This window comes from Choloepus didactylus, chromosome 2, assembly GCF_015220235.1.
Source record: "Choloepus didactylus isolate mChoDid1 chromosome 2, mChoDid1.pri, whole genome shotgun sequence".
In the NCBI taxonomy this organism is placed as follows: domain Eukaryota; kingdom Metazoa; phylum Chordata; class Mammalia; order Pilosa; family Megalonychidae; genus Choloepus; species Choloepus didactylus.
This window is the reverse complement of record NC_051308.1, coordinates 86,769,511-86,782,588: the sequence shown is the minus strand read 5'-3', so window position 1 is coordinate 86,782,588 and position 13,078 is coordinate 86,769,511. Positions and strand designations below refer to the sequence as shown.

At 39.0% G+C, this 13,078-nt stretch overlaps 1 protein-coding gene across 3 annotated transcripts in view; it reads left to right on the top strand.

Annotated features, from left to right (window-relative positions):
• BRINP2 (BMP/retinoic acid inducible neural specific 2) overlaps nt 1–13,078 on the top strand; it is a 118,450-nt gene that overhangs the window by 23,986 nt on the left and 81,386 nt on the right. The window contains exon 1 of one of the 3 annotated variants that reach the window (XM_037825285.1): nt 12,869–12,883. The exons of the other annotated variants lie outside the window; for them this stretch is intronic. The gene's annotated coding sequence lies outside the window, so the exon portion shown is untranslated. Of the gene's footprint in view, nt 1–12,868; nt 12,884–13,078 lie in introns of those variants that run through there. 3 annotated transcript variants of the gene reach the window in all.

Here is a 13,078-nt window from a genome sequence, read left to right as displayed (position 1 = left end):
GAGTGAAAAACTCTTGGGCTGTACTATCACTTTCTTACTGTGCAACCTGGGACCAATGACTTAAATTTTCTGAGCTTCAGTTTCCTCATCAATAAAATGGAGATACCTCCCTCCAAATATTATTGTGAAGATTAAATGAAGTGAGTTTAACACAGTGATTAGTTCATACTAAACACTTAATAAATAACAACTATCATTGTTGCTGCCATGATTCTTTGTTGCTTTTATAATTTTGTGAATCCTTTACAGCAGGCACTGTAACTTATTCAACCTCACATTCATTCTATCTCATACAATGTCAAGCTCATGTAATGAGAATAACAAATGTTTATTGAGGGCCTCCAAAGTGCTAGGCACTTTCTAGAAACTAGGATATACCAATGGACAAAGCATACAAGTAAATAAATAAATAAAACCACTGCCCTTATGTAGCTTAGATTCTGGTTGTGGGAGACAGACAATAAGCAACAAGTATAATCAGTAAGTGAGTTGAATTTTGTGTTAGAAGGTAATACATGCTATGGAGAAATATATATCAGGGTAGGGGAAATTGGAGTACCACAGGAGGGTTGCAATGTTAAATGTTCAATGGAATGGTGAGAGTAGTACTCATTGAGGAGGTGATGTTTGAACAAATCGAGAGGGAGGTGGGGCAGTGAGCCATGTGTTATATGGAGAACTTCCCCAGAGTGGGAAATGAATATATTTTGTCTAATAGTTGCCCTGTCACACTCTTTGATACTGATTTAACTTATAGTACCTCAGCTTTCAAGATATGCAGGTTTTCTACTTTAGGCACCTTGAGAGCTTAGTGTGTGGTTTATATTTTGTGTTAGTTCACATAGCTCTCAGCTCAGTGTTATGTGTAGGCTAAAAACTCAGTAATTGTTTACAGAAAATAAACCCACACCTATCTTTCCTGAGAGTTTTCTTTTTTAAAAGCAGAAATTGCAATGTATAGGTTTGCAATAAAGCTCACCCCTTTAACCCATACCTTTATAAAATATTCATCTGTCCTAAGTTTTATTAGCTTGATGTTTGCAATGAACCTAACTCAGCACAAAGCACAAATTAATTGTAGCTCCAGAGGATTCATGGAGAGGTGAAGGCAACCATGGTATAGGAGGATGGGGGAGATATATATTTGGTGTTTTTAATGCAATCCTATGACCAAAAATTTTAAAAGCCATAATGCAAATTAAGAATAGCAGTCATACCTTACAGGATCTTGATTGAAAATGATTAAGTTCAAATATCCAAACAAATGACCTAAGTGCTATTAAGGATTTTCTTTTGACAGAGTCAGCAAGGTGTCATTGACAGGTGAGACCTGTTTATCAACAAGGTAACCGGGATATACTAACCAAATGGGTCTGGGTCCAAGACAGCCCTGCCTCTGAACAAGTCCCAGTCCACAATGAGCACAATGAGCACAATGTAGAGTGCTGGCAGGATGATTCATTTGGTTGCCCCTACTCTCTTCCAGGGAAGAACCGGGGCTGATGACAATGTTAAATTACCTGCAGGATGGTAAATTACCTCCAGGCTCCTTACAGATTTAAACAGTCAGAGGCACCGCTCCATCCTCCATAATGCAGACCTGCCCTGTCTGGTGCTGAAGAATCTTTTGATCTTTTACCTTGAGCAGCCTTTATCAATATAAATGCTTCTCAACTTGAGACCCACTCAACATTGATCATTATTTTAAACAGAGGGATCTACATTGAGATGTTTTGTCCTCACAGAGCCTGGTGGGGTAACACATTGTGCGGCTGCCACTCTCTGGAGAGACCCTCACAAAAGCAGGTTGTCTTTCTCCTGTCTCCAAAGGCAACCTCATGAATAAACCATTTTAATGTTAAGCCTTGTGCATAAATAATTCAAGCCAGACTTGTGAGGAAAAAGGAAAGGAGATCATGGGGGACACTAATCACACCATCAGTATTCTCTCAGCCAGAATTTGGGATGGTCCTTGGAGCTTGATCATAGATGGTACATAAATTGGTTCACCTGAGCAGAAATTCCATTAACTTTTACTGTTGCCCTTTCTGGAACCCAGTTGATAATGGGTTCCAGAAACTCTTAAGTATCCTCAGAATGTTTCCATTTTTTTGATCTTCTTACAGACTGCCTCCAAACTAGAATTACTAAGGCAAGATTGCTCCACCGGTGAGTATGGGTTCTTAACCTCCATATGGAAGAGATCCATCGTAGGTCTCTCCAATATTTCCATTGGGAGTCTGTAAACACACAGTTTGGGAGGCCAACTTTATAAGCAGTTCACTCTTTTCATTTTTGGTTGTGTCTCTCTCCTTGCTCACATTTCCTCATTAGACTGCAGTTATGTGGCATTTTAAGAATGTCCTTTCAAGTCTATTTACCCATCTGTCCCCTAGAGCAATTCCTATTCCTCAGTCTTCTTCTCTTCTATGTATATTTCAAGTTTAGCTCTTTCTGCTTATGTCACACTTCTCTCCAATCTCTTTCTCTTGTTCTTTGTCAGCCAGCAAAAATCTCTCTCTTCCCATCTCCAAAGCAGCCTACGTGCCATCTGTTGAGGTTGGCAGGCTCCCTTTTTCCTCCTCTCCCTTTTCCTCTGGTGGGAGTCAGTCAAGAAAAGGACGTGCCTTCCCCTGTGAAGCAGCTATAGATCAACAGGACCTTTCTGGTTGTTCCTGCTTCGTTAAAGGACCATAGTTTCATGGGACAGGAAGCAAGCTTTGGGATGCCACTCTGTCTGCTTGGATCCGGGCAACATGATACACCATAGGGTCTGGTTGAGAGAACAGCCTCTTGGGTCAGACTGCCTGGTGACGGTTCTGTGCTTTGCTAATTGTGTAATCATGGGTGAGTCCTTACCCTCACTACGCCTCCTCACAGATAAAAGGTAAATAATCATCATATCTTCCTCGTAGGGTTATGGTGAGTGTTGAAGGAGATAATTCAGGGGCTGGCAAGCACAGTTGCCTTACCCATACATGTTGGTGCTGATTATTACATCATCCCAAACCAACGGATTAGAGCCTAATATTTCCATCGATAGCAAACAGAAGTAGGCCAGCACTTCATATTTCAGAGAGCCCTGGCTGTGACCCCCCATGAAAAGATGATATCTCCATTGGCTTCTCAGCTCCAGAGCCTGGTTTGCTAATCCAGAGCCTCACTGTTGAACAGCCATGTCAAAACTTGGGTCCTGATTGAACAGGTAATAGTTTGCCCATAGAGCCTCTCTGGGGCTAAATTTCAAAGGGCAGCAAGGTATTCTGCTGGGAAAGCTTTCTAATGGAAAGCTTTGTTACTCGGACCTTTTTCTCTGGAAAATAAATAGCTTAAGATATTTCCAACTAAACTGGATAAAACTCTGGAGAATGTGAGGATGAGAACAAACTCCAGTAGCCTGTGGGAATTTAGGATTTAGAGACCTGGTTGTCCCTTTCTAAATCAGGTTTATTTGATTCATGTATCTTTCACCTCTTAATGTATGCAGAAAAAAAACCTAGCTTGGAAACTGGAAACACCAAAAATTTGCAGTTCTCCAGCTGCATATGTTCAAGCTTTACAGAGTGAATAATCCCAGCACTCCTACAAAAATCAGATCTATTTTCTATTATATAAATTATGTATTTCCTCCTATATTTTTCAATACATACATTGCTTTAACCGTACATTAAAAAGTGAAAGGTTATAATGAAAGATCATATTTCTTTCAAACAGGTTTAGAAGTGGCATCGATCAGTTAGAATAATGAAAATAAGGGTGAAACAACTTAAAGTGTGGGATCTGTGTTCACAGTGGAGCAATTATTTCAGTAATTGCTCTGCTGTGAGCAGAATAATAGGGGTCTCCTACAAAACCCATTTCCTCTCACTGTTTCCAATCTCTGGTGGAGATTCTTCATCCACTCCCCAAAGTTAAGAGTGTTCTGATATGAACCTCTTTTTTCATGGGAAACCTGAGCACAGAGACCTGTGTTCTCTGGTTGATAACCCAGTGCCTAGGTACTCGTATCTCTCAGTATACTGGTACATGCCCACTCTGCTATGGATCGATGGGCCTGGTAATTCTCAAAGGATTAGTCTGAGAGGGAAATGATTTGCAGAAATGCAAATGAGATTTAGAGGGACCCACTGTGAAAGCCGTCTGGTCCCAAACTCAGTCTAACTCATTGTTTGCTCTTACTTTACTACCTCTATGTATGCATATATGTTGGTTTCTGGACAGGAATTGAGTCCCTCTAAGCTCTGTTCTTATTAAAAACATCACTCATCTCCCTGGTACAACTGAGTTTCAACTTTTATTACCACTGCTGACCAGTGGCCAGACCTTATGTTCACCTTTGGATTATTTATAGTGGTGGGTGAGAACACGAATAAGTGCAATTCACAGAACAGTTTACTTATTTTACCCAAGCCTTCCTGCAAATCCCTCACTGGAGCAATGCACAAGGATAAAATAGCCCTGCTTGGCTAACAGGTAGAAATTAATGAGCAATCAAGTTGTCAAAAATGTAAGGTAGACAAACAAAGACACTGAATAACTAAAAACAGACTAGATTTAGAGGCATCCAAGATTGAATAGCTCAAGATTAACTAAGATTTGAGTGCTAGTAAGAGTTGGCCTGCAAGAGCTTCAGAGTGAGTCCATTTCACTGGACATAACTACCTCCAAACAGCAAACCCATCAGAGGAGGAAACCTGCCTGGGCCATGGGCATGAACTGCTCATGGGAACAGTCTTCAGTCTACAGGTGGTGCAGTGAGTACTGTGTGCAGGCTTGGTCTCCTTTTCTCCTCCCTCCTTTTAGTTTCAGTGATGGAGATCTCACTACAAATGATTTCTTTCACCCACCCTTATGCTCAGAAGCCAAGAGCATGTGATCAGTTAAGGGAAAGACCCAAATCTTCCCAATAACACTGTCATATTTCCAAAGCAGTTTTGATCAGCAAAAATAAATACCAGGATCTGAGCAATTACAAAGCCATTTCCCAGGCTGTGAGGGGGAGGGATTAGAGAGACAATTAGACAAAATCATCTGTGTTATCTTATTGAAAGCAAATATCTGCCTTATGCTGACATTTATAGGATCCACAGAGGTAATTCTAATGGAATTATAGGGGACGTGGCCAAGAATGCCCAACAGGTGCCTCGGTAATTCAATTAGAAGAACCTTCAGGAACCATAAAATTGCATGAAATTCTTAGTTTCCCCCTTGTTGGGCAATTTAACAAAATCTTTATTTATCTGTTGCTCTTAGCATGGAGAAGGAAATAAAAGCATGCCCTTTCTTGAACTTGAGCCATGCCACTAAAGCATCCCTCAGGTAGACTTGAACAGAAAGAATCCTGACATGTCCAGAGTATGCCCTCACCAAAGGCAGGTCCTGTACAGCAGGTGCTGTTGGGGCATTTGCAGGATTGTATTGTTCTGTGCTTTTCTTTCCCATGATGTGGTGACAGTGTGTTTAAAAAATACTAGCATGCCAGTGTGGAAATGAGACCCAGACACTATCTATTCCAGTCACTTTGTTTTATTCAGGAGACAACGAAAGCTCAGGGAAGTAATTTGCTCGGGGAAGTGACGAGCTCGAGGTCGAAGAGCTAGTTTGTTGGCAGACACTGAAATTAGAGACCAGGCCCCCTGCCTTCCAGACCTGGAGCTTTTGCATGCAGCAATTGTAATGGAAATGTTGGCGTTAGGACTAGAAGGAGACAGATATGTGAAAAAGATGCTAATGATGCTTATGAGAGATTCTTGGCTGTATATCTTATTGTTTGCATCACACAGAAAAAGATAACAGTGGCATTCTTTGTCTCCCATCATTAGTCAATAGGAGTGACTATGGGAGGTTTTTTTGTTTTCTGTGTTTTCCCAATAACATTTCTGAAGTAACTTGTAGAAAATAAATTTTCTCTTCTACCCTAAAAATCTTTTTTTACCCCCTAAAAATCTTTTTGTATACTATGATCTTAGCACTGGTTCTTTCAATAAACATGATATTTTACATTGCCATTGCTTTATCACCCACAATTCAAAGAGTATGGATGGGGGGCTCTTTCCCCAATAAAAGGTTTAATGTGATTCTGAAAACCCAGGTCCATACTGAAGACACACCCCTGTGTGTCTTGGACTCGCCGCATGAGAACACCCAAAGTAAATGGACAGGAACCCAAATAAAGTCTTTTTCAGAAGGTATACAAAGAAAAAGATGAAAAGTGCTTCTTTGACTGGTCTCGGGAATGGAGATGAGACACGTTCTTAATTTGCAGACAAAACCTTGTGTCTAACAATTTAGTGTGTCAAATCTCCTGCTATATTGTTTTGATTTTAATAAGCCTCCATTTTTTTCCTTCTTTCCTGAACAGCTACCCATAACTAAGAAGATTTAACTTCTTTCTGGACATTTATTGGTGCCTCATGCATGTTTGCAAATGGATAGAAAAAGTAGGACTGTAAAGTGACGAAGCTCTGTGAGTGTGTGTGTTTAGGGACATGTATGAAGTATATGTATCAGGATCTGTATTACCAAATAAGCACTGGCCCTCAAATAGCCTCTAGTCCCCTTGGAATGTGGGACACTTTCTCCAATGATATTCTATTGATTAGAACATTTTTGTATTTCCTTTGTAAAATGTTGATTTCTGGGCTTCATAAGGAAATAATTTCCACTTATTTGTTCATTTGTTTATTGTTGCATCAAACATGTATTGATCACCCACTATATGTCAACCAATATGGTGGGGCCTGCCAGTATAAGATTAAAAAAAGACACACTCACGACCCTTGAGGGGCATACAGCCTAGATTTTTCCTGAATAAGCACCACTCTCTTTACTGTCTTCTTTCTTAATCATCATATTTGGTTCTAAATGAATTTTTATCTAAACATAAATTATTTCCTCAAAGGACAAATATTTGCCAGCATTAATTATATTTACAAGAATGTGCTGCAGGTTTTGGAGGCACTTCCAAAAATATTTTTGGGTCATTGCCACCTCTCTGGAATAAAACAGTGTACCTAAGGGATTTCTTTGATAAACAGGCTACTCTTTCAAATCTTTAAATCCTAGCACATTGAGTAAAACATTGCTACTATTTTATCATCTAATCTTATGCCCACCTACTCAGAAGTGGTCCTAGATACATTTGAAAAGGGCAAAGCACATGTCCTGTGTCGTCCATTTCCTTCCAGCATCTTTCTCCCTCTTCTGTCCCCACTCGACCTTGAAGCATCAGGTCCTCCTGTTTCTTTCCTCACCTGGCTTTGAATCCCAGGTACGGAGCTCACTGGCTTTGTAACTTCAGGCATGTCATTTAATTATGCTAAGCTATACTTTCCTCAACCATAAGATTGGAAAATTATGGGAGGCTGACGGTGGACAGAGTAAAGTTAAACCAAGACCAAGGCCTACAAGGGGCAGGGGACTGTCCCTGAAAAACATCTGTCAAAGAGCCAAGCTGATCTAGATATGCCAAGGGGAAAAGCCAAAGTTACTGACCAGACATGGAACAACATATGCCAAAAGCTATGTGGGGAAACATATTCAGAGCCCAAGTCTTGGAAGAGTAGTGAAGATGGCCTGTGAGTAGCATTGTAGAAAACAGATGGGCCCGGAGCAAAAAAAGAAAAAAAAAAAAAACCTGGCAGATGGCATTTTGCTGATTTGTTGCTTCTTTTAAAAGGCTTTGGTGTACACCCCCCTCCTCCTCCCTGGGCGGTTGCCTCCAAGCATTTGTAAAGAATAATGATACCTTCCTTACGGGGCTATTTTAAGATTTTGGTGACACACTGAGTATGAAAGTGCTTTGAAAACTGTAAAGTGCTCTACAAATGCTAATTTCTCTATTTACCCCTTTTCAAAATTTCTCAAAGCTGGCAATTTATACTGGGATAAGAGAAACAAATTCATGGTCAGGAGTAAATGACTGATAATGTTGAATGTAGTGCACATTTTAATGGATTGCATTCCCCTAGATCAGTTATTTTCAATCCTAGCTTATGCATTATAATCACCTCATGAGCTTTAAAATCATAACAGTGCTGGGGTCTTACCCCAACCTCCCCAAGAGATTCTTCACTGATTAGTTTGTGGAAGGGCTAGACATCAGGGTGATTTAAAAGGTGATTCTAATGTGTGGTCAGAATTGAGGACCACAGCCAAAAGAGCAAAGCTCATATGTTAGAATTTAAGTTAAACTTAAATGATAACCAGACACCTGTCCTAGCAGAGTTCAGCCAGCCTTACTTATCCACTCACAGATGCAGGAGATGCCCTGCATTAATTTCTTCAGTCAACAAATACTCATTGAGCAGCTGCTCTGTATCAGGCAAATACTGGGGTTTTGAGATAAACAATACAGAATCCCCATCCTTAAGCAGTTCAAAGTCCATGGGAGACATAGGCATGTGTGTAAGGTGTAAGTAGTTACACTTCTGTGTGGTAAGTTCTGTAATGGGGTGAGGAGGCTATGGGTGTAAGACCAGAACTCTGCCCAGGAATATCAGGAAAGTTTTTCAGTGGAAGCGATATTTAGACCACATCATGACAAGCTTGTAAGATTTTTGCCAGGCAGAGAATTATAATGATAGCTAATATTCAGTGGACAATTAGCATAACCAGTCTCTGCTCTGAGCACTTTACCCTCTAACTCTCATTCTTCCAGTGACAAAGGTATTAGGTAGGTGCTAATATCAGCCCCATTTGAAAATAGGGAAGTGGCTCTTAAAATAGGGTGCCTCCACTAGCAGCATCGCCTGGAAACTTCCTAGAAATGCAAATTCTCAGGCCCCATACCAGACCTATTGACTCAGAAACTTTGGAGGTGAGGTGTTTAAAATCTCTTCGGTTGATTCTGATCCAAATTCTTATTTGAGAACCACTGCACTAGGGAAACTGAAGCAAACATTGGTTTAGTAACCTGCTCAAAGTCACGGAGAGACCAAATGGCAGAAGGAGTCAAACCTGGGCAGTCTGGCTCAGAGAACCTACTTTTTTTTTTGATGTGGATTCATTTTTTTTTTTATTGAGATATACTCACACACCATATAATCCATCCAAAGTATTCAATCAGTGGCACACAGTATCATTACGTAGTTGTGCATTCATCACCACAATCAATTTTTGAACATTTTTATAACTCCAGAATAAAGAAATAATATTTTAAAGTATTTAAAAAATTAATAAAATAAAAAAGAAATTAAAAAAGAACACCCAAACCATCCAATATCTTTGATCCCCTCTATTATTTATTTATTTTTTGTGTTTATTTTATTACTCATCTGCACATACACTGGTTAAAGGGAGTGCCAGTCACCATGTTTTTATTATCACATGGTCACACGATGAAAGCCACATAATTATATGATTATCAAGTATCAAATCTACTGTATTACTGTTCAACATATTCAGGTATTTCCTTTTAGCTATTCTAATAAACTAAGAATAATCTCCATATTGACCTCTCAACTCTGAGATTTCTCAGCCACTGAAACTTTATTTTGTTTCATTCCTTCTCCCCCTTTGGGTCAAAATGGCATTCTCAATCCCATAATGCCAGGGCCAGGCTCATCCCTGGGAGTTCTGTCCCTCACTGCCAGGGAGATTTACACACCTGGGAGTCATGTCCCATGTAAGGGGGAAGGTAGTGAGTTTATTTGCAGAGTTGGCTGAGAGAGAGAGGCCATGTCCAAGCAACAAAAGAGGTTCTCTGGGGGTGACTCTTAGGCACAATTATAAGTAGGCTTAGCCTCTCCTTTGCAAGAATAAGTTTCATAAGGGCAAGCCCCAAGACTGAGGGCTTGACTTATTAAATTAGGAGTCCCTAATGCTTGTGAGAATATCAGGAATTACCCAGGTGTGGAAGTTTAATATTTCCACATTTTTTCCCAGTCCCTCAAGGGGACTTTGCCAATACTTTTTAGAGTACGTACTTTTAACCTCTGTGCTGAGATGAGGGGAAAATTGCCAGCAACCCCAGGAAGAGGAAGAGCATATGCAAAGGGACATAGATAGGAAAGGACAGGGAATGGACCTGTCATAGAATGAATAGGATGCAGAGTGCGGTGTTGGATGAGGAGGTATGTGGGCTATGTGAGAAGAGAATGAAGCCAGATTCTGAAGGCCCTTGTATGCAAAGGTAAGAAATTTAAACTTTTTTTATATGAGCTCTTGAGGAGCCACTGAAAGATTTTAAGCAGATCAGGTTTGCATTTTAGAACAATAGCTATTAGGGGAGAGGAGGACAGATATGAATATGGTGATTTGGAGGGTAGATTGATGAGTTAAGAAGCTGTTACTTAATTCCAGGTTCAAATCAAAGAAAACATGAACTAAGGCCATAGCAGTTTGGATCTCATGTCTAAATATAAGACAGATTGAGGTTAAGATAACCATGGAAAATGTATATAGAAATAAATGTCTACATATAAATATTACATAGAAATAAACATATGTGTAGATTTGTCTGCATATGAATGGAGACAGTTGTGTAAAGATATGCATCAAGCTTTTTACATTTCTTATTCAGAATATTGGAACTAGAGATTGAAGGAGGAAATAAATAACGCTTCCTTAAAACTCCGTATTGTTATATTTGTTGCAATGTCCAGTAAGGCTGTCTCATGCGTGTGCGCACGCACACACACACACACACATATGCAGTTTCTGGAGCTCAGGTGTGAGATCTTACTTATAAATCAGGACACCTTGCTGTATAAGCCATAATGAAAACTGTGGGAGTTCAGTAACCTTGGGAATTAGGGAAAAAATCTTCTAATGAAGGCAAGCTGGGACCTTTCTCTGTGGGCAAGAGCAAAGAAGGACTAGACAGAGAAGAGATGCCAGAGGAGAGTCCATTACCTGGTGGAAACAAATTCGTCTGTCATCTTTGTATCACTCATTCTTCTTGTATATGTGTGTGTGTTTCAATAGTTCATTTTTATTGTTAAATAGTAATTCATTTTGTGGATGTGCCACAGTTTGCTTATCCATTTACCCATTGAAGGACATTTTGGTTGTCTCCAGATTTTGGCCACTAAAAGTAGAGCTGCTAAAACATTCACATACAAGTTTTTGTATGAATGTAAGTTTTCATTTCTCTAGAGTAAATACCTAGGAGTGGGACTATTAAGTCATATAGTAAGTATATGTTTAACTTCAGAAACTGCCAATCTGTTTTTCCAGAGTGACTACCATTTTGCTTTCCTACATGCAATGTATGAGAGTTTCAATTCCTCTACATTCTTGCAAGAACTTGGTATTGCCAGTATTTTAAAATTTTAGGCATTCTAATAGGTATATAATGGTATTTCATGGAGACTTTAATTTTCATTTCCCTGATGGCTAATGATGTTGAACATTTTTTCATGTGCTTCTTTGCCATCCATATATGCTCTTTCATAAAGTGTCAGTTTAAGTCTTTTGCTCATTTTTAAATTAGGTTGTTTGTCTTCTAATAGTTGAGTTTTGAGGATTTGTATATTCTGGATACAATCCTTTGTCAGATGTAATTGCAAATTATTTTTCCCGGTCTATAGCTTGTAGATTTTATTCTTTTAACAGTTTCTTTCAATGAGCAAAGGCTTTTAATTTTGACAAAGTACAATTTATCAATTTTTTTTTCTCTTATGTATTGCATTTTAGACATCATGTCAAAGAACTCTCTCCCTAACCCAAGGTCACAAAGATTTTCTCCTATGTTTTTTTCTAAAAGTTTTATAGATTTACATTTAGATTTACTATCCATTTTAAGTTAATTTTGTGTAAGGAATTTAGGTAGGGATTATTAAAAAAATAACTGTCATTTATTTCCACTGATTTACTTTATCATATTTAAATTTTAATAAATCATTTTTTACTAGAGAAGACATAGGTTTATGGAAAAATCATGCAGAAAATACAGAGTTCCCATATATATTTATATATATATATATATCATTAATTTATTTTATTATGTTGAACCACCTTTGTATACCTGAGATAAATCCCACTCCCCTGTTCTTCTTGACATCTAACATATCTTCAGTCAGTCTAGAGTTGTTGAATGAAGGAATGCATTTCAGAAAGAGAAGTAACATCAATGTCACATGCTACTGAAAAAGTCGGGTTAGCCTTGCAAAAGACCTTTAAATTTGGCAATTAGAAGGTTTCTGAATGTCAAAGTAGGAAAGGCCATTTTAATCTTTATTTTCTCCCCTCATAGTTATTTCTTGTATCTGACATCTACTTCCCTTCCTAATCCTGAAAAATAAGTACACTCTTGTAGATACCCAAACACACACATAAGCTTCACATATACCTTGCATTCTATTTTTATCCCTAAGTTAATATTGAGGGATTTTTAGAGGTTTTAGGGATTTTGCATTTATTGCAAGATTGGGGTGGGGGGCAGGAAGAACTTGTACTCTTGTTTGCAAAGATCTTTCACCCTTTTTATACCTTATTGCTCCCAAAGAGTAAACTTGGCAGCATAATAATTCTCTTAGAGGTAGGAGTTGTAGGCCAAATTTGAGGAAATTCAATGGCCTGTTTGCAGAAGTGTGGTGATTTTGGTTTCTAAACTTTGGCCACAGGCCCTGGAACACTTTTTGTTTGCACAGCAGGAAACCAGCAAAGAGGATGATTGTCTGGTAATCTCAGTCATCAGCTCCTTCTGAGACCCAAGTCACAGACATGGGAGGAGACTGCAGAGACCACCAACCCTCCCCAAACGTCCTGGCAGATTGGAATTGAGGGCTATTTTAGTGATTCATTTCCCCAGTTAGTAACTCGCAGATCAGATCTGGCTTTCTTTCACAGTCAAGTAGAATCCATCACCGCTACAGCTGAAGCTCTTTCTCTCATCTTTCTTCAACAGAGATTCAGAAAAGACTGCAGTTTCCCTGGGCAGGTAGAAAACCACTTCTTAACATTCTAATTTTTAAGTTTTTTAAGGTTGAGAAATGTGAGAATCAGGTATGCACCAAGATTGTTTTGTTGATGTTGCAGAAAAAACAGGGGAGGAAAGAGGTCCAAGAATATCTTTGTTTTTTGTTTTTTGTTTTTTTTCCAATTGTACTGAATTTTAGAGGATGGCCAAATTTCA